This window comes from Protopterus annectens, chromosome 6.part0, assembly GCF_019279795.1.
Source record: "Protopterus annectens isolate FY-2018-M chromosome 6.part0, PAN1.0, whole genome shotgun sequence".
In the NCBI taxonomy this organism is placed as follows: domain Eukaryota; kingdom Metazoa; phylum Chordata; order Ceratodontiformes; family Protopteridae; genus Protopterus; species Protopterus annectens.
In genome coordinates, this window is record NC_056737.1 from 1,390,623,390 (window position 1) to 1,390,644,414 (window position 21,025).

Below are 21,025 nucleotides of genomic sequence, written 5' to 3' on the forward strand. Positions count from 1 at the left end.
AGGTTCCAAATGCACAACACATGCCTTTCACAAGATAAATGGTTACAACTGATAGCTTTCTTCCACTGCCACAGTGGACTGCAGTTGTAAATGCACACATATAGCTGCTGTCACTGAATGTCCCAAAGCAAAACCTGAAGACGATCTTCATTAACTCAAATGTATGTTATCAAACTCTGAACTGACCAATATTTTCTGGGAATCAAGAGTGAGAGTGGAGATTCAATGCAAGTGACACTGATATTGACAAATGATTTTCAGCAAGGGAATTACGTCTCTTGAAGGCAATACTGCAGCCTGACTTCATACTACCGTTATTGAACCAGTATACATTCTGTTCCACATAAGTTGAATACATTGTTGCATGCTGTTATTTGATTATTCTGTTCCACATAAGTTGAATACATTGTTGCATGCTGTTATTTGATTATTCTGTTCCACATAAGTTGAATACATTGTTGCATGCTGTTATTTGATTATTCTGTTCCACATAAGTTGAATACATTGTTGCATGCTGTTATTTGATTATTCTGTTCCACATAAGTTGAATACATTGTTGCATGCTGTTATTTGATTATTCTGTTCCACATAAGTTGAATACATTGTTGCATGCTGTTATTTGATTATGAATATCCGGAGTCCATGCTTTGAGTTCTCTGGGGTAATTTTATAAGCTAGTATAGCAACAAGTTAATAAGCAAGCAGTAACGCCTGACATGGTGGGTGTTATAGTGGAAATAATGGCCCACTCAAGGGTGTTGTGATGTCCACACTCCTTGGAAGGGCCATTATTTCTCCTATTACATCCACCATGGTGGGTTTTATTTGACTTAGATGATTGGCTATCTGTTAAATTGTTTCATATTTGTTTTTTATTAGTGTATTCACATTTTTATATTTTTTATGTAAATAGTTCATTTGCCTAATGTTTTAGAGTTGCTGTAGCATATGCAGCTGATCTTGGGGGAACTATTTTATATCCAAAATATAAGTTATCCAAGTACTGAATGACAGCACACACATTTTATATCCTTCAAAGGATGGTCAGCTTGTTGTTTTCTGGACAATATCTATATATTAATACCCTATTGAAGAATGCTTGTTCTCCAGTAGGGTAATAATGTAAGATATGTCCATTGTCTAATACACTGTAACAAGTATTGGCAGTTTCCTGATAAAGGTCTTCCTTGGCTAATCTGCAGAGATCTAACAGACTTGTCTTTCAATGGAATGTCTATTTTTGTCATAATATGAACAATGAATATAAGTTCTTGTGCTCCTACAACCTTTACTAGAATATATGTTTTGCATTTATTATGTAATGATGCCAAGTACTAATTAGTAATGCATGCAATCCTTAACAAAGGAAATCTTTTGTGTGTCAGCTGCTGTAACATAATACATGTTCTGCATACTTTTAAAACTATTTCTACACTATACCAGTGCAAAGTGGCTATGCCTGTGAGATTTGAGCACTCAACTTATTCCATTTTCAGTAGTCAGTCTTCTAACCAAATAAAGCACTCCAGGGGAAAGTTTCTATAAAGGCTCAGCATTGTTCATTTTCTGTGCAGTTCTCCATACTTGACAGTACTGTGATGATGATATCTTCTGAAATGTTATAACCAATCCTTGTGAAGGGTTAGAGAAGAGGAGCTACATTGTCGGCACCATCCCTCAGAGGTACTATTTGGTCAGCGTCTCTACTCTCTGCCATCTTCTTCAGTTTACTAACATCTGGAGAGCTCTTGCAGCATTTTGAGCTTCTTACTGAAAATCTTTTGAGCTTCTTACTGAAAATCTCTGAATTCCGTCATAGGCAGGATAAGTTTATAGTACACTAATCTATGGGTGTGACTCTGTGATGGCACTTTAATTTGTAACAGCACAGCTGACACCATGTGACTGTGAAGTACGGCTTCACTGTCTGACCTGTTCTCTTTAACCTGCATTTATGCACACTTTCTGAGCACAACCTTTAATCAAAGTTACTTGCTACTGTACCTAGAGGACATATCCATATAAAGTTGAAGTGAAGCTGTTTTCACAGAATAATAGTTCATCATAAGGAAAGATCAGAGTTGGCCATAGATGTTTTATGCATTTTCCTGTCTTTGTATCTCTCCTACCAGAATCAGTTTTCTACTGGAATAAGTCTGAAACCTAAAAGCATATGATAAGACTATGAACTGTTTCAGGATGCATCAGTTCTTTAGTGAGTCAGGATTAACATAGTACCCCCACTTCCTTTACATACACATTGGAATTTCGGTTTACAGTTCATTTATTGTCTGCAGGATTCAGAATATTATTACTTACTACAGTATACAAGATAATGAAAAAACAACTTACTTTGCCCCGTATGTTAGTATGATGAGCCCAATTAGAATTCCTACTGTACCATCAAGGAACCATACAGATGGATTGTGTTTGAAGACTTCAGCACTTATTAGGATGGAGAAACCCATTATCCCACCAACAAGAGAGTTGAAACCTGAAAGAAGAGCAACAATTAATTATGATCTATAAATGATACTGAGGGGGGTTCTGTATTAGAAAATTAAATCAGAATACTGACTTACTAACAGTTATCAGTACATTTGGAGTGATGGTTGGTCTAAGGTTCAAGAAATAGTTTCAGTCATGTGACATCTTTATGTTAGACGGTAATGGCACACCCGATGTATATTGTTTACAAAAAGTAGCTAGCTCAGATAGCATGGTGAGAGATGTCCTGACTACAACCTGGTGACCTCGGTTTGATCAGCAACAAAGGTATCAGTTTGATCTGGTGTGCAGAAGATGGGCATGTCCATCCTGAGGTAGGGAAATGGGGTAGGTTGTAAATTGGTAAATTGCTGCAATCTCCCAGGGGGCATGTAGGTAGTAGACGCAGATGTGGTCCAAGTGTGGGTGTTTAGCTCACCAAGTCATCACCTTACAGTTGCCTTAATTCATGTGTATATGGAAGCTGGCACTCACAAGTGAAAAACATGAAAGCATAATGACCCCCATAATAACACAGGTCACATCTCCCCCTCTGACCAGGTGTGGAATTAGAACCATAATTACAATGCCCTTATTACCCTTATGTTAGTGAGGGTGTAAGCAACCATAAATACCACCTGGATGATGGCCCCATTGCTCAGATCTTGCCTCCACACTGAGCTCCCGAGAATGAAAAGGTTGAAGAGTGACAGGATGAGGCTTGATAGTTGACAGGCATAGTGTCAAAAAAGCATACAGGAAAAAAATTAATTATATCTGTGTACAGTACATGTAAGTTAAGGGCAGCTTTGATTATGGTAGCTATGAAGAGAAATAAGTCCTGTTTATACACTCGGAATGCTCATTTTGCTTTATTTAATGTTTCAGTTGTTTTGTACTACATTCCTTTTAAAACACAAAAGAAGAAGGTGTGGGACAAGGTCCATTCTAGATGAAGTTCATTATTAGACATTAATAGATGCACATACACTCACACACACAAAAACAGAAATTAAATGGATAGACCTAAATTTAGCTGTGGTGATCTTCAAGATTCAGTGTACACATCTAATTTTGCAGTTGTATGCATTAATTAGCCTTGAAGGACAAGTATACAAACTTGCAACACTTTTCTTTAAAAAATGTATCTCCTAGGATTCTGTTGCCTTTTACATTTAAGATTTTTACATAGGAAAAAGTCAGCATAGCAAGGTGTGGGCAGCCCTGCATTCTGTCACTTCCAATGAGGCCATAAACCTAATTATCTGGTACTGCAGGTTTACTCGATTATCAGCTCTATCAAAAGAGCATAGAAACTACTGCTATGTTGTCATACCTGAGTGAACAGCTCAGTAAACCTAACATCTCTTGCTGACAAAAGTGAATGAGTATAAGGGAAAGACTGTACTTTTCATTCTTTCATTTGTGTAGCTGAAACAAAAAGGACCCATGTATGTTTATTTAGAAAATGGTAAAGTACTGAAATCAAAGGCAACGACTGATTGAAAAATGGCACATACTTCACTCAGAAAGTCTTAACAAGAAAACAATGTAATGTATTCCCATTTTAAGAACAGAGAGAGAGTGTGTGTGTGTGCATGTGCGTGTGTGTGTGTGTGTGTGTGTGTGTGTGTGTGTGTGTGTGTGTGTGTGCGTGTGTGCGTGTGTGCGTGTGTGCGTGCGTGTGTGTGTGTATTTCTTTTAATATGCTTACTGTTCAGGTTGTCACCATGGTGATCTTTCACTACAGTTATAAGCCAGAGCGGCATTCCAGTTGTAATGTTTCTAGAGCCAAAAATGTATTTCTGCTGGCCACCATTATTGTACCAGCAACGAGTAGAAATGAAACCCCATTGTTAACCTCTGCAAAACAATAATAGAACACTAATCTGTATTCTCACTCCTGACATCAGTAATAACTATCCCTGAAAATCAAAAAAAAAATCTTTAAAAATAAAATAAATGCATCACAGAAACTACCACTTTATCAGTTCTGTAACGTGCAATACACTACTGAGTTAGATATACATGAAATCATTTGTTTTGCTGGCAGTTAAAAACCTTCCCCCAGATTCTCAAAAGTTGCACGGAGTACAAAATCGGTGCAGGAGCTCAAGCAGGCAATATGTCTGCCGTGCGATCCAGGAACAGCCTGCAGGGGCGTGCACGAGTGCTCCTGCACTAATCCTGAATGGACTAAGCCCTGTTATGCAAAATGCAAATCATCCCATTTGCAGGTGAAATCCATGCAAATGAGGTGATATTGCAACTTGCAACAGTCAGTGCAAGATTAGTGCTATCTCCAGAAATGTACTCAGTTAGTAACAGAGTACATTTCTGCAAAATCCAAAATGGAGCTATGACAGCTCCAAATAAAGGCTGCATAGCATGTAGTAAGCATGCCAATGGCCAAGTATAAGGCCTTTGGCATTGCAAACATAAAAAAATTACAAAAATCAACTGTTTTTTAGCCTATCTTGGCTGTTTAAGCATAGGGCAGCGGCGGGCAAATGGTATCGGGGGGGGGGGGGTAATAAAATAAACCCAAAATAAGCAGTCCAACTAAAATCACTATTCTGCCATGCAAGTCAATGGCAGGCAGGCAAGTCAATGGCAGCCAGAAGACAACCTGGCCAGTGAGTAGTGGTTGCTAAGGGGGGAGGCTCAGTGTGAGACATGTAACTCTGCATTAGCAGGCAATCCTATGCAAATGAGGGGAAGAATAGTGAATCCCAGTTTTCCCCAACATGTGAGTCAGGTCCCTACAGTGTAAGAGTAGGAATAGCTTGGTGCAAACCTAGGAGTTAGGCGACATCATGGAGGCGGGTGTCAAGAAAACAGAGGTTAAACCAAGAAATAGCAGCGGTGTGCACATTTGAGCACTCTGTTTGTGTGGCTCTCACACAGGCTTAAAGAGGAAGGCAATGTAAAGGGTAAACAGAAGTATGAAGATAACCAAGGAGAACTAGCTTAGCTGGCAGGTGAAATGTATCAGAATCAGCCAATTGCACAGGCAGCAAACCATCCCAGCCCAGAACACTACTATAAACTATGCAAACACCTTCACCTCTGGTTTTTCCCACACTCTACACCACCAGTGTAAACAAGTGGGGAACGTTTAACACTCACAACATCAAAATTATAGGGGCTGCAATAGCTATCATACAACTTGTGGAAGGGGCTGAGGGTGGTGAGGATGTGAATGCTGTCGACCAACCCACAGTGAGGAGACAGAGAAGAGTGTACAGACCTAGGGTAACCTACCAGGGGCTTCATGAGCTGAAGATGGTGGAGCACTATAGGGTGGACAGGGACCTCCTACAGAAAATTGTTGAGCTGTGCCGGCCACGCCTGACACACAGATCTAACAGAGGGGAACCCATCCCAGTTGATACCAAGGTATGTGTAGGCCTAAGAATACTAGCTACAGGTACCTTGCAAAGGCCAACTGGGGATATGATGGTGATTTCACAGACATCAGCATCCAGAGTACTCCACCAGTTCCTGGATGCCATGTCAGCACATGTCAGTGAGCACGTATATTTCCCCAACACCCATGAGGCGTTGGCCAGCAATATGCAACTGTTCCACCAAATAGCAGAATACCCTGAGGTAGTGGGTGCTATAGACTGCACACACATATGCATCAAAGCACCACCCAATGAGCGGGGTAGGGTCTACATCAACCCCAAGGGCTTCCCCTCCATCAACTGCCAGGTTGTGTGCGATGCCCAGGGCATAATAATGAATGTGTGTGCTGGCTGCCCTGGAAGCTATCATGATTCCTACATCTGGCATCTGACACAGCTGTACCAGAAATTTGCTAATGGGGACATCCCTCACTGTCACCTAGTAGGGAATGCTGGATATGCACTGCAGCCATGGCTGATGACACCCATCAGAAATGCACACACACCCGAACAAGAGCTCCATAATGAGGCACACACACAGACCAGAATTATAGTAGAGCATGTATTTGGGATGCTCAAGTCATGGTTCCGGTGCCTGGACACATCTGGTGGCACCCTGCAGTACTCATCAACTACATGTACCCAAATTGCCCTTGTATGTGTCATGCTACACAATATGATCCTGTGGAAACAGCTGCAGCAGGAACAGCATGGAGGAGGGCCACACAGCCCCCCCCCCCACCTTTGCCAAGGCCTGCACAGGCACAGAGGAACTCGGAGGAGGAACAACCTGAGCCTGCCCCAGTAGGCAGAAGGAGGCATGCCCAGTATGCCCTGGCCTTGGCAAAGAGGCAATGCATAGCACATACACTGACACAGGAGGGACTCAGGGAATAACACCTCTCTCTGACTCTCACATACAGTAAAAGGGATGCCAAACAGTACACTACCTGTGCCTAATCATGTGTAGTGCATCCGACATAGGCAGCCCTGCAGCACCACCCTCAATACTGGGACACCCACAAGGTAAGTAACTCACACATGCCAGTTGGGGGGGGGGTCACATACCCAACAACAGTCACAGCCAGCAGGACAGGTGTAGACAAACAAAAACAAAGTTTGTGCTATGGCCTCTGAATGAGACCTATGGGTAACCTCCCACCAGGCCTACCAGACAGACTGCAGCAGGTCAGGCAGTGGGATGTCAGTTCTGAAGGGTAGGAAGTCAGAAACTATGTAGGTAATTAAAAGCTAAGATCTGTAGTACACTGGTATGCCTATAGCCAGCATGATAGGTAAGACTACAGACTGAAATGGAGTACCCGACATACTAGTACAGTCCTAGCAAATGTGTACAAGTGTCAGGTGTGCCCTCCCCATCTGACGCAGAAATGTAGCCACAGTCAGATGTGCCCCCCCAGTCCTATGTCGAAATAGTCAGGTGTGTCCCCCCATCCTACGTAGACATATAGTAACAGTCAGGTGTGCCCCCCCACAATCCTGTGCAGAAATAGTCAGGTGTGCACCCCCATCCTATGCAGAAATGTAGTAACAGTCCATGCCAAATGATCGACGGATACCCTGCAGAGAGAGCATGCTACCTGTAGGTGTACAACACAAAGGTCAGCACTGCAGTACAAACTACCTGGACTCAATCCACACATTTAATACAGACGGCCATAGGCAATGCCAGTCAACAACATACTGAAAAGTCATACTGGGCATGCTCACACACTTAGACACATGAAGGCCATGTCTGCAATCACCAGTGGACCAGACATATCTGGCAGCCACAGATGTTAGTGCAGACACTCCTCAGTATGCACCACACATGCTTTGCACACACAGTGGATAGGAATACAGGCATATATGTAAGGAAAACACACTATAATAAGCCAAAGGTAGACATACATAGATGTGTGGAAGAGGGTGATTGTGACAAGGAGCCATCCAGGATTCTCCTACCCAGCACACAGCCAAAGGGCCACAACCACACGAGGGTCTGATGTCACACACTGCAGATTCTAGCCACCGGTATCTATCAGCATTACAGAGTATGTGATGCACGTGCCAGTTGTGCAACATGACTGTTCAAGGAAGTAGTCATCTAGCAGCTGTATACATGTACCTGTGGAATATGACCCAGGTTGTGCCCACATGTGGCGTGTCAACCCCTAGATGAATGGGTTATGGCCCATGCACACACACACACTGCCCTCCCCATATTCCCAGTATGACAAGCCTGCTGAGGTCATCTACTGTGAAATACACCTTCGGGAGCATTGTATCCCGGTAATCTTCGTGAGGTGTCCCATAACTGCTGTAGTGTGATAAAATAGTTAGGTAGGAGTTCAATTCCCAGACATGGCAAGTGTGTGCATGTGCGTGTATGCGTGTGTGTGTGTGTGTGTGTGTGTGTGTGTGTGTGTGTGTGTGTGTGTGTGTGTGTGTGTGTGAGTGCGTGTGTCTGTCTGTGCAGAGAGCAATGCTTTTTAGGGAAGTCACACTCCCTACAATTCAAATGCTCATGTTTGGCAAAGCTGCTGATGTCATCCACCTAGAAATACACCTCTGGGTAGCTGTAGCCCAGTAATCTCCATAGAGCATCCTATAACTGCGACCTGCTGTAGTATGATAAATTAGTTAGGTAGCTGTTCTAATTCCAGACATGGCAGGTGTGTGTGTGGCTGTCTGATTCTGTCTGTGTAGAGAGCAATGTTTTTAGGGTAGCCACACTCCCTACAATTCAAATGCTCATCTTTGGCAAGGCTACTGATGTCATCCACCTAGAAATACACCTCTGGGTAGCTGTAGCCTAGTAATCTCCATAGTGCGTCCTGTAACTGCGACCTGCGGTAGTGTGATAAATTAGTTAGGAAGTTGTTCTAATCCCAGATATGGGAGGTGTGTGTGTGTGTGTGTGTGTGTGTGTGTGTGTGTGTGTGTGTGTGTGTGTGTGTGTGTGTGTGTGTGTGTGTGTGTGGGTGTGTGTGTGTGTGTGTCTGTATAGAGAGCAATGTTTTTAGGGTAGTCACACTCCCTACAATTCAAATGCTCATCTTTGGCAAGGCTGCTGATGTCATCCATCTAGAAATACACCTCTGGGAAGCTGTAGCTCAGTAATCTCCATAAGGTGTCCTGTAACTTAACTGCGTACTGCCGTAATGTGATAAATTAGGTAGGTAGTTGTTCTAATCCCAGACATGGCAAATGTTTGTGTGTGTGTGTCTATCTGTGTTGAGAGCAATGGTTTTTAGGGTAGCCACACTCCTTACAATTCAAACACTCAACTTTGGCAAGGCTGCTGATGTCATCCACCTAGAAATACACCTCTGGGTAGCTGTAGCCTAGTAATCTCCATAGTGCGTCCTGTAACTGTGACCTGCGGTAGTGTGATAAATCAGTTAGGTAGTTGTACTAATCCCAGATATGGCAGTTGTGTGTGTGTATGTGTCTGTCAGTATAGAGAGCAATGTTTTTAGGGTAGTCACACTCCCTACAATTCAAATGCTCATCTTTGGCAAAGCTGCTGATGTCATCCACCTAGAAATACACCTCTAGCAAGCTGTAGCCCAGTAATCTCTGTAGCACGCCCTATAACTGCGTACAGCTGTAGTGTGATAAATTAGGTAGGTAGTTGCTGTACTCCCAGACATGACAAGTGTGTGTGTGTGTCTGTCTGACCCTGTCTGTGTAGACAGCAATGCATTTTAGGTATGTCACACTCCATAGAATTTGTATGCTCTACTTTGGCAAGACTGCTGATGTCATCCACCTAGAAATACACCTCTGGGAAGAACGTAGCCCAGTAATCTCTGTAGCACGTGTCATAACTGTGTACTGCTGTAGTGTGATATAGACCTCTGTTAGGGGTTCTATACCCACGCATGTTGGTTGTGGAATCTTTGTGTGTGTTTCAATGTCTGTGTGGGGAGCAATGCATTTTAGGCTGGCCACACTCAGTACATGTCCAAGAGCCTACTTTGGTAGGCCTGCTGATGTTATCCAATGTGAAATACACCTTTGGGGAAGGAGTACTCTAGTAATCTCCATGATGCATACTATAACTGCATAGTGCTGTAGTATAATAAACTAGTTAGGTAGGGGTTCAACTCCCAGACATAACAGGTGTGTGTGTGTGTGTGTGTGTGTGTGTGTGTGTGTGTGTGTGTTTGTAACTTGTATCCTGTGTGGAGGTGGGTGTGTGTGTGCGTGACACCTGGACCCAATGTGTGGTGGGTTTTGCAAATGTCTTTTATGGCGGCCCTATATCACAATGTCCACTGTACAGGGATAATAGATGTGAAATAGCCGAGAGGCTGGGGTGCAACTCCATACCCATACATGTGACATCACAGCCAGGCAATCACAGTTAGCAGCCCCATAATTACCCAGAGCACACTCTCAACCCATGTCACATACATACACACACACACACACACACACACACACACACACACACACACACACACACACACACACACACACGCCAAGGCAACAGCCAATATGTGTGCAGTACACTGCATATTGGTGACTGATAGTAACTATGGAGTCATTGCAGTGGCCTACAGTAGGCATGGCACCCTGTCCATCTGTCCAATAGGCACATACATGCAGAAAGTGCAGCTTCCCCATGTTCCCCACTGGACACCTGCAACACCTGTGGTGCCATCCCATGTGACCCACAAAGGACATACCATGCCTGAAAACATGCCCTGTATGGACAGATGCCACTGACGCCAGGGAATGCCGTTATGCATGCTATCAATGTAGGTGCAGGGTTAACCTGCTGTTCATTACCAGTTCCTGCCACATGTGGCCAAGACTGGCACATCTGATGATAATCTGTGTACACAACATGGGCCCAACACCCCAGGTACAGTTTCACATGTCACTGTACATGCATGTGGGAGGCGTGCACATCCCAGACACTATCCATATCATGGACTAGGGAGCACATAAATGGCAAGCAATGCACAGCATTGGCCACACGCAATAACCACCTAGGTGACTGGATGGTGGATACAATACCCACCTGTGTAGGCAAATGCAGACACCATAGGACTGAGCCACAATGCAGACTATTGTCATGTGGTCTGATGCCAAGGTATACTCATCATCTAGCCTTGTATAGCCGTCTGGCACAGTCGACCACCACATACCCGTGCAGAAATGCACCGATGCAAGTCAGTACTGGCACCCTGTTTGTTCGTGTGTGTGTGTGTGTGTGTGTGTGTGTGTGTGTGTGTTGTATGATGTGTATGATCACATCCACACTCACTACAACCCCCAGTGGCATACTGAAGCATGCTGTCTGATGTCAGACACCTCCCCATACCCTTTGCCCATATAACCTCCGTATGCCCCATGTGGTGCATGTGATACCGGCACAATAATGTGTTGTGGCAATCTCACTAGGGATGAGCTGTATCCCTGGCCCTGCCAAGTGTGTCAATGTGTGTGCATCCCTGTGAGTGTGTGGCTGTGTTTATGCTGGCACCTGCTCATGTGGACAGGCACGTGTACATCACCTACAGTATAGCTACCATATCCCTGTTGCAGATGTCACTCACCATCACATATATGTTCTGCAGACTCCACAACAGGTAACCTATGTGGTGCATCCAACAACTGCATAGGACTGTGATAGCACTACACAGTCATCAGGGGTTTGATACCCTGTACTGGTAGGTGTGTGACACAACATGCTTAGATTTTACTCTCCTACCCCTCCCTGACTTGTCGATGCCTCTGTCTGCCTCTGTCCCTCCCTCACTGGGGGATGTGTAGATCTATACCTGTTTTTCTTAGGTAGCAGCATGTGTATTTTAGGTAATGCTCATGATCATCTGACGGCCTCTGCATGAATTGCAGCCCTCCCCTAGCTGATTGCTTGTGGAACAGCTGTGGTAACATTCCACAGCCAATTGCATGAAAACACATTCCAATATCTAGGAACATCATGTTTGTGTTGGTCCTTTTCATTCATTATGAGCAAGAACTCATTCTGTTGCTTGGCAAACAGCATCTCAGATGGAGTAGGGATTTACCTCTGACAACATACACTGTGGAAACAGGCCAACACACAGGTGGGGGATGTGCCTGACCTGATTACAGACTGTAAGTGCTGCTATACTGCATTCGGAGTAATGTTGGTTTAACAGGGTGTGTGCGGATATGGCTGTCCTACATGTATGAATACCTCCCATGTCAGTTGTAGGTTTATGAGGACTCCCCATCTGTATGGTCATCTGCAGACTGGGCAGTGTGTGGTGCCTTTGGTGTCATGTTACCCACAGAACATGTATCTGTGAACTGCAGAAGGTAGTGTGAGGATTGCAGTCTGTAGATGGTGAAAGCCATGACAGTTACTGACTTCATATCCCTCATAGGACATATGTTGCAACAAACCCTATTACAACAGTAAATGTATGATACAAACAAATAAAAGTGACCACCAACCACAGTGAGCACCAAGGTCCTTCCAAACAAATGTTCAACACATACAAAAAACAGCAGGTGGACCCAGTAACGATAGTAAGGCTTGTAGATGAACCAGTCTTTAATTCACAAAAAATAATTTTTTGTGAATTAAAGACGGGTTCATCTACGAGCCTTGCTGTCATTTCTGGGTCCACCTGCTGTTTTTTGTATGAGTAAATGTATGATGTTATCACAGCAACATGTCAATATTGGCCCTGTGTATATGCTTCCAGCAACAACTCAGTCAACCTTTGTACAAATGTCATGCATTAAGAGGAGCATATGTGCTGTACACCATAATTAGTGTCATCATATCTGATAACAAGCCAGTGAGATATCAGTCTGCTACACATGTTATGTACAGCAGGGGTTATAGTTGATGACATAACCTGGACATACTGTGGTTGTTTGTACAGTACTGAGGTCTTTGTACTTATGGTGAATGTCGGCAGTGTGTGTATTGTTAATATTTACCTTGGCCTGTGTACAGACTGTGGTAGTTGTCATTGTCCTAGGTCCCATCCTATCTGATGTTACATGCTGCTCCACTGTATGTTACTGTATTGGCTTACATATTTGTAGGGCCAAACACACACATGTCCCATACCACAGTCAGCCATCAGACCAAACTGTTTAGCGGCCCAGTATATGTGGGGTTAGTGTGTGAGTGGCACATATGAGGATGGTGTCGAACAGATAGTCCATATACTGTAATATCATGCTAGCTTGCCATATGTGGCTGTAGCTGTGTTCTCATTGGTTGTGGTTATGCACTTTCACACAGGTGTATCTTACCCTGTGCTGTGACATGCCTGTACAGACTGCTATATATGCAGGTACATGTGCATTCTCCCATAGGAGATGTAGCCCAGTGTTAAGCCAGTCTGCCTGTAGCCTGCACAGTGCATTGTTACATGCCTAGCAGCTTAGTGAACTTACCCAGTGAGATGCCATGTGCAGACACTTGCCAGATGTACTGCTGCCAGGCCTCCCTTAACAGTCATGTATGTCAGACAGAGGAGTGGGATGCTGTACAGATGTATGTCAATATCTAGTGGGAAGTATGTGGCCATGACACTCTTGTACCAGCGGTTATTACGTGTCAGGCCAGACAGGGGTGTGTGAATGCATAACCTATGGTGGCATATGTATACCAGTCATGTGTTATACCCATCAACATGGCTGTTAACATCCATATTGTCAGGCATGGTACACATGTTTTGCACTAGTGTGTGTCAATGTCCACACATATTGGCCAATATCTCTGCTGCAGTCAATGGGGCAGTACATGCTAGCAGCGGTACTCTACTATGATGTCCTTAGAATGTCTTTCAGTAGCCAATGGCACATATGTTTAAAGCATCTGTGACCTCCCACACACACACCATGTCTGTGAAGAGAATCCCAATTACAGTAGCAATAGTATATAGTAATAGTACACAAATAAAGGTTTACCATTTCTGCAAACCTGTGTGTGTTTTTTTTGTCCTATGACCTCTTAGTGGGTATATGTTTCAGGCAATGATTGTCATTTGTATGGGTGGCCCATACATTGTCCAGGTGTTCTGGTGTGAACTATAGGCATAGTGGCTGTTCCATATTTTGTGCACCTTCTACATATGTATCTTACTGTACATATATCTGCATGTGGATGTGCAGTCACATGCATATCTATATATATATATATATATATATATATATATATATATATATATATATCTGTATATCTGTACCTGCATATATGTGTCTGTGTATATGTATCCTGGTGCTGCTGATAGCTTCCACATTTTACATTTCCTATGGGAGCCAGACTGTACTGCATGATATGTTACCAATATCAGCCTGATATCATACAGGTGGGATGTAGTACTGTTAACATCTTGTGCCCATGTCATGTCAGGTCCTGGTTATGGGATCTGCAACACTTGATAGTGTATTGCAGGGCAGACGTGTTTGGCTGTGGGGTTGCCTATTCATACAAGACATTTATTGTTTGGGGCCTCTCAAACCCATTAAAGGTGCATGTGGACATATTTATTTTTGTTAATCTACCATTGCTATCTTCAGATGTACGGCCACATATACCTATATAGAAATATATATCTGCTTAATATATATGACTATGTCCGTATATACCTACATAGATATATATATGCATACATATATGTACCTTGCTGTGTATATGTAGACATATAGGTGGAGACATACATATGTGTCGATGTAGGCATTTGCATGCATATATGTTCATATATATTTATATATTTCTAAATATATATATATATATATATATATATATATATATATATATATATATATAGATAGATAGATATATCTCAACATATATAGATATATTGTATCTGTTTAGATATTAATATATTTACACACACACACTTCTAGATGTTGGTATACATTCTCTGTATTGTTGCATGACTGGGCAGGTTATGTTTCTGAAAACATCAGAGTTATGTATATCTGGTATGGCTTAGTGGTAAATCACTTTTTCGATGGTGTGCAGGGTACTGGGTTCGAGCCTTGCAGAGGCTGTTTATTTTGTTGCTGGGCAGAACACAGGCCGTTGGATACAGAGTGATTAAGGCACTTTAAAGCAGTTGTAAGCGGGTTTGCATGGCGGTAAGCACTGCTAACTTCCAATTACAGTTTCTTACACTCAGTTATCTTCTATGTTGCTTAGTCTGTGTAGGCAGTGCTTACCCCGGTGCAAACACACTTAAACATGCTTACTTTTGCTTACATATGCTTACTACTGTTTATTTGTGCTTAAACCTGCTTACTAGTGCCTTATTCATTATGACACTGACACTTCACATGTGCATTTCCTGCAGTACTCCACTTCATAAATATATGTTATTTAGTGGGTTTTGCAACAAAAATATTGGTTATAACGTGCTTTGCCATGTAAAATAGACTGTGTTGCTGTGGGACTCGAACCGTAAATGCCTGTTCATTAGGCGAATACTCTGCTCACTACACTATTACTGTGTTGCTTCATTTGCATATATCTTCCTTGTTATCCTCTTCAGTCTTTTAAGCTGCTTTAACCATAGCTAAATGATGGGCACATCCACGCACCTACAGTTAGCTGTACTCGGATTTAAAAAAAAATAAAGGGGTTCCTTCATTTGATTTTTATGTACTGTTGCTATTGTGCACATGGGGAACTGTTGGTGGGGATATGCGGACACCTATGAGCGATCTTGCTCATTTCTTACCACCTTCTGCTGTTCTACATTGCATGGGCATGTTTATTCTGAGAGCTCTGCTCTCAGACACTCCCCCTGCAGTCGTACACACTCCGTGTAAGCCTAGGAGCTCGGGCAGTGCGCCTTTATTAATATGCATTGCGTGCTGCCGTCCTGCTCCTAAACAGGTGCTTGAAAATGAGGGAATCCGGGGGATTGTACACAATCTAGTCTGCCAGTTTCTCTACATTCTGGATGGACTACAAAGTCTGTTTAAACATCTCTTTCTTTCTCTTCCTTCCACCTAGCATAAGAGTTGTCTGGTTCACCCACTTCTCCTCAGGTCTCATTTCATTATCCCAGGATATCAATAGTGTTTCATCAGGATGACATATTCCAGTTAACTGGAGCATTAGTCTGTAAAGACACTTAACTACTGAGAAAGGGATGTCATTTACTGAAAAGTCTTATCCCTTTTTCTGTGGTTGTACAACCTTGCAGTTAGCATATATGCATGTAGCAGGAGAAAACTAATGCAAGATCATATTTTATACTATTTCTTATATAGAGATCTGAAATGTTTATGAGAAAGTTGATTTTGTTTTGATGTTAGATATTTGTTCTGCTCGGGGAGTCTGTTTTGTTGAATGAGGACTATGAATAGAGCCAAAACAAGGTAAGGTAAGATAGGCTCAAATTATCTTGTGCCTGTCCCATACATTTTTGAACTTTTTTTTGAGCCACACAGACCCTCAAGCTCCCACTTCCTGTTGTCCCACAGACTTATTTGTTAGGGCAAAAGCCGCCTCTTTCATTCCCCAAATCTAAGTACTTCCCTAAACAGGATGAGAGATATTAGGCATTTTCATTCCCTTTGGAGGCAAGAGTGGTTCTGAGGGTGAACTGTTATCCACACGGGGTACCAAAATATACCCTTTCAAACTTTTCCCCTCCTCTTGACAGTTTGTGAATTCCATTATTGCTGTCACCTAGAGTGACCCATGTGTTCCATACCTGTCCAGACCTCTACTCTGTAGCATGATTGTCATCTCAGCCTATAATGCTGCATGCTAGACCCACTCCTCATGGTTGGATGTGCATTATCACAGCCTAGACTGCCTTCGTCCCCACAGGATGGATGACCTGACATTGACCGCTCATGTGTACTTATTATCTGTTTCTTACTTCATTGTGTGCTGTTAAATGGAGACAGGTCTTCTGGGGCAAACTCAGGCCTTGATCTCTTCACACCAAAGAACCAGACTAAATTTTCTTAGGTTTTGAACTACCACCTTTTCACAAAGCCTGTGCTAATTGCATACCTATATTTTTGAGAAACGATAAATGTCTCTGTACCATTATCTTCAAACCATGTTCAATTATTCTGTCTGTTTCTCTCTCTCGCTAGAAAAAATAATACGTATTTGGACTCTGTGCATTTTCTTGAAGTAAATTAAAGTCTGTATTACATCTGTGACTGTCTACTTTACCTCAGTACTACACATGACATTCTCTTTTAGACTTCTGATGTGGCTTCTGGAGAAGATGAGACATCATGTCATTCACCTACAATGTACTTCCCTTTCTTGGTACAAATTAGGTTTCCAGAAAAGAACACAATCCCCTGGTGGGGGTCTCATCTGTTTGCTACATTGAGAAGTAGATTTTCTTGTTTTCTGCATATTTTGCTTCTCAAAATGCATGCCATTACTCTTCTCTTTTATGACATTGCTTGCTAACTTTAGATTATATATTAGCACTCAGTAATTTCTCTCATTCAAACTGTGTAGTACTTCCACAGGTTATTACCACCTGCTTATTTTATATTTTTGCAGTAAATTTAAGCTTCCCCAGTTAGACCAATCTTCTAGTCTTCCCAATCCTCTGTCTATCCTTTCCCCACCTGGAATATCAGCTGTGTTATTTATATTTGTGTCATCAGTAAAAAGCCAGACTTTATATGAAAAGGACCAGTCTCAGTACTGATCCCTATGGCATCTTGCTGGTAACTGTCATTTCATCTAAGTAGATTCCATTTACCATAATCCTTGGTGCCCTTTTGTCTTGCCAACAGTGTGCCAAACCCACCCCCTCTGTGATGGATCCCAAGACCCCAAACCACCATTCTGTTACCCATCCAAAAGCTAGCTAATTTGTTCACTAACATTGTGTGTAGTACTGTCTCAATTCTTTGCTAAAGTTTTACTAGACTAGAACTACTACAGTCAGAACACAAGGAGATTCTAGCAAAGTTTTTTTTCTTTCCATTTTCCAAAAAAAAAAATCTTTCTGGAATCTCCTTGTGTTCTGGCTGAGTGTGCTTCTCAGCTGATAAGTATATATTTTGGCACTTTTAACTGTTCAGAGTTGAATAAAACAATAATTTAATTCAATACGTAAACCACAACCATTTCTATCCAGGAGACCATGTTGAAAATGAAAGGTCCAATAAATGACAAAAGCAGGAACACAGGTAGGGCTTCAAATTCCAGTATATCGATTTTATTCCACAGACACCGCTTTCACCAAATGCTTCTTCAGGTGTAACTATTAAACCACATAAAGCAGCCATTTAAATACCTTAATAAAATCACATGACTCAAGTGGTAGATCTATTTCACTATAACATTTAAAGAATCTTACACTTTTTCATAAAAAATGAAGAGACATAAAAACAAATAGCTGTATTCAGCATAAAAACACATCCATCAAAATGTTGAGGCATATATACATACATATACTCTTTAAAATGAGTAATAAGAAATATGTAATAAAAAAGAAGCATTTAAACTATATAGTGTTAACTAGGTAACAAATCTAAAAAATCTAATTAACCTATTGATGTGTATATACACTAAAATGCAGTTGATATGAAGAGCCTATTAAATGTGACAAAAGGGGATTTTAAACTAAACACATGTACTGTGATGGTGGTGCTCTCTTGGTAGCGTTATTAAGCCCTCACAGAGTAAAGGCGAATCATTCAATTCTCAGGCGTCTTCTGTCTGTGTGGTGAATGGGGATGGGCATACCGCCTTGATTTAGAAGGTTCAGGGCGGCAACTTTCGGCAAAATCTACTGCCAATCATTAGTGGACTGGATTCGGTGTCCGGGCAACCTGTGGAAAAGCCACATGCTGTAAGGGTTATACACTATCTACGTAAAGGTTTTGACTTTAATTTGGGCTTCAACAGGATATGGTCATTAAGTCCCATGGTGGCCTTCAACCTTACTATCCATTGAGCTTCTGTTTCGTCTGTAAAATTTCTGATGTCCCCACCCCTTTTATTCACGTAGATTCTTGCTATCACTCTAAATTTAAAAGTATGTCCAACATCAGTTTCTACTGCATGCTTAGCTAAAGCATTCATTTTATTTTTCTTACTAATATGATACATGTGTTCCCTCATCCTCTCTTTTAAGGTTCTGCCGATCTTGCCCACATAGAATTTTCTACAAGTTTGGCATACAGCAAGGTACACTATATATTCCCTCATCCTCTCTTTTAAGGTTCTGTCGGTCTTGCCCACATAGAATTTTCTACAAGTTTGTCATACAGCAAGGTACACTACATATTCACTCTCACAGCTAGCATTCACTTGAAAACTGTACATTCGTCCGGTATCTGGATGTGTAAAATGTATATCTGTTTCAATATAAGTGCAGAAGGAAAATTTATTACAAGGGTGCATTCCTGTACTTTCTACTTCTCTAACGGAACTTCTAGGTGTACACAATCACCTTTTCAGTGACTTCATGTTCCTAAAATTGAACCTAGGTTCTATGTCTATTAGTTTACTAACATCCTTATCTGTAGTTAAGATGTTTCAATTCTTTTTTATAATTTGCGTAAATAGACAGACATCTCTAGGATAGCTTAATGATGGTCTAAGTTTATTTGTCTCCTTGTTCTTACTGTTGGTGTTTATTTTTTGATACTTTTTTGAAAAGGATGGTTTAGCTCTCATATTCCTTTGGTCTACAACAGTGGTAACATTTTTCATTATATCTTTTTCTTTGTAGCCTCTCTCACTGAGATTATTCATACTAGTGATTATCTGTTGTTCAGAATCATCATTTCTAACATTTAGTCTAGAGGCCCTATATATTTGATTTTGCACCACAATCCTGAAGATATGTGGTGGATGCATGCTGTTCCTGTATAACAAGTGATTGACATGACAGTTCTTTTTATGCATCCTTGTACAGATTTGCGTATTACTCTCTACAAAAATAATAGTGGCTAAAAAATCTACCTCTTGTTTTGACCACTTCATAGTGAACTTTAAAAATTATGTAGTTGAAATAATATACTGTCCAAACTCCATGAGGGCCTCAGAGGTACTCTTCCATAAAATAAAAAGATCATCGACAAAACAATGAAAAAATAAAATATTCTGTTTGTATAGACCATCTACTATAAAACTAGACTCCCAAACTGACATTACTACATTAGCGTAGCGCAGGTAGTCCTCATTGCTACTCTATTCAATTGCCAAAAGATGTCTTCCTCAAAAATAAAGATGTTGCTCTCTAAAACTATAGTTAGAAGTTCACTAATACATCCAATTTTATCTTTAGAATACAGTGAAAGTTATTTCAAGAACATAACAACACTATTGATACCTATATCATTGAGATTCACTGTAAAAAGTGAGACCACATCTAAAGTGACTAAAATACAGTTTTTCATATTGATATTGTTCTCTTTAACAAACAAATATAGATTTCTTAGAGCTCAGGAGGGAATTATTTAAATTAAAATGGGTACAGTATCAAAAATTTCATCTTGAGATTTGTTTAAAGGAGGACATTATACCTCAAGGTTTGCGAGTGCTAAAAATGCCCTCTTTTGTGAACTGTGACCCATTTAAACTACATTTAACTGAAAGACTGGAGGGATTCGAACTATTATTAGAAAAAATTGGGATATTTTAAAATCTGTACCTGAAATTACTAATGTTATTGGTACTATGCCATCTTTCGTATTTAAGAAAAGTAGAAATCTGAAGCAGAGGTTATGCTTCAAGGACATGGCAAGTAATGTAGATGTTAGAAAATATGTGCCATCTAGTATGGGCACTGGTCCTTGTTATAAGTGCAGCACCGACATTTTGAAAGATACCATTTTTATACATCCAGTAAATAATAGGGAGTGCACCTTTAGATGTTTTGCTACCTGCGATACAATGAATATAATATACATGGCTAATTGTATTAAATGCATGGTGTTTTATATAGGTAAAAGTACAAGGAAACTTAAAGTGAGGATTATTGAGCATAAGTCAGAAATTAAAAGACTAGTAATGCCTTGTTCAAGCACATTATGGACAATGGTATTGAGCATGGTTTTAAATTTCGTGTTATAGATATAAAGTTTAAAAATAATAGGGGGGAGTGATTTAAATAACACTCTAGAAATGAATGAGTTGGAATGTACTCAGG

General features: G+C 41.3%; 1 long non-coding RNA gene across 1 annotated transcript in view; it reads right to left on the minus strand.

Moving 5' to 3' along the window:
• LOC122804815 overlaps nucleotides 1-21,025 on the minus strand; it is a 195,750-nt gene that overhangs the window by 136,957 nt on the left and 37,768 nt on the right. The window contains exon 2 of the long non-coding RNA XR_006365245.1: nucleotides 2,353-2,494. This is a non-coding gene — a long non-coding RNA (uncharacterized LOC122804815). The remainder of the gene's footprint in view (nucleotides 1-2,352; nucleotides 2,495-21,025) is intronic.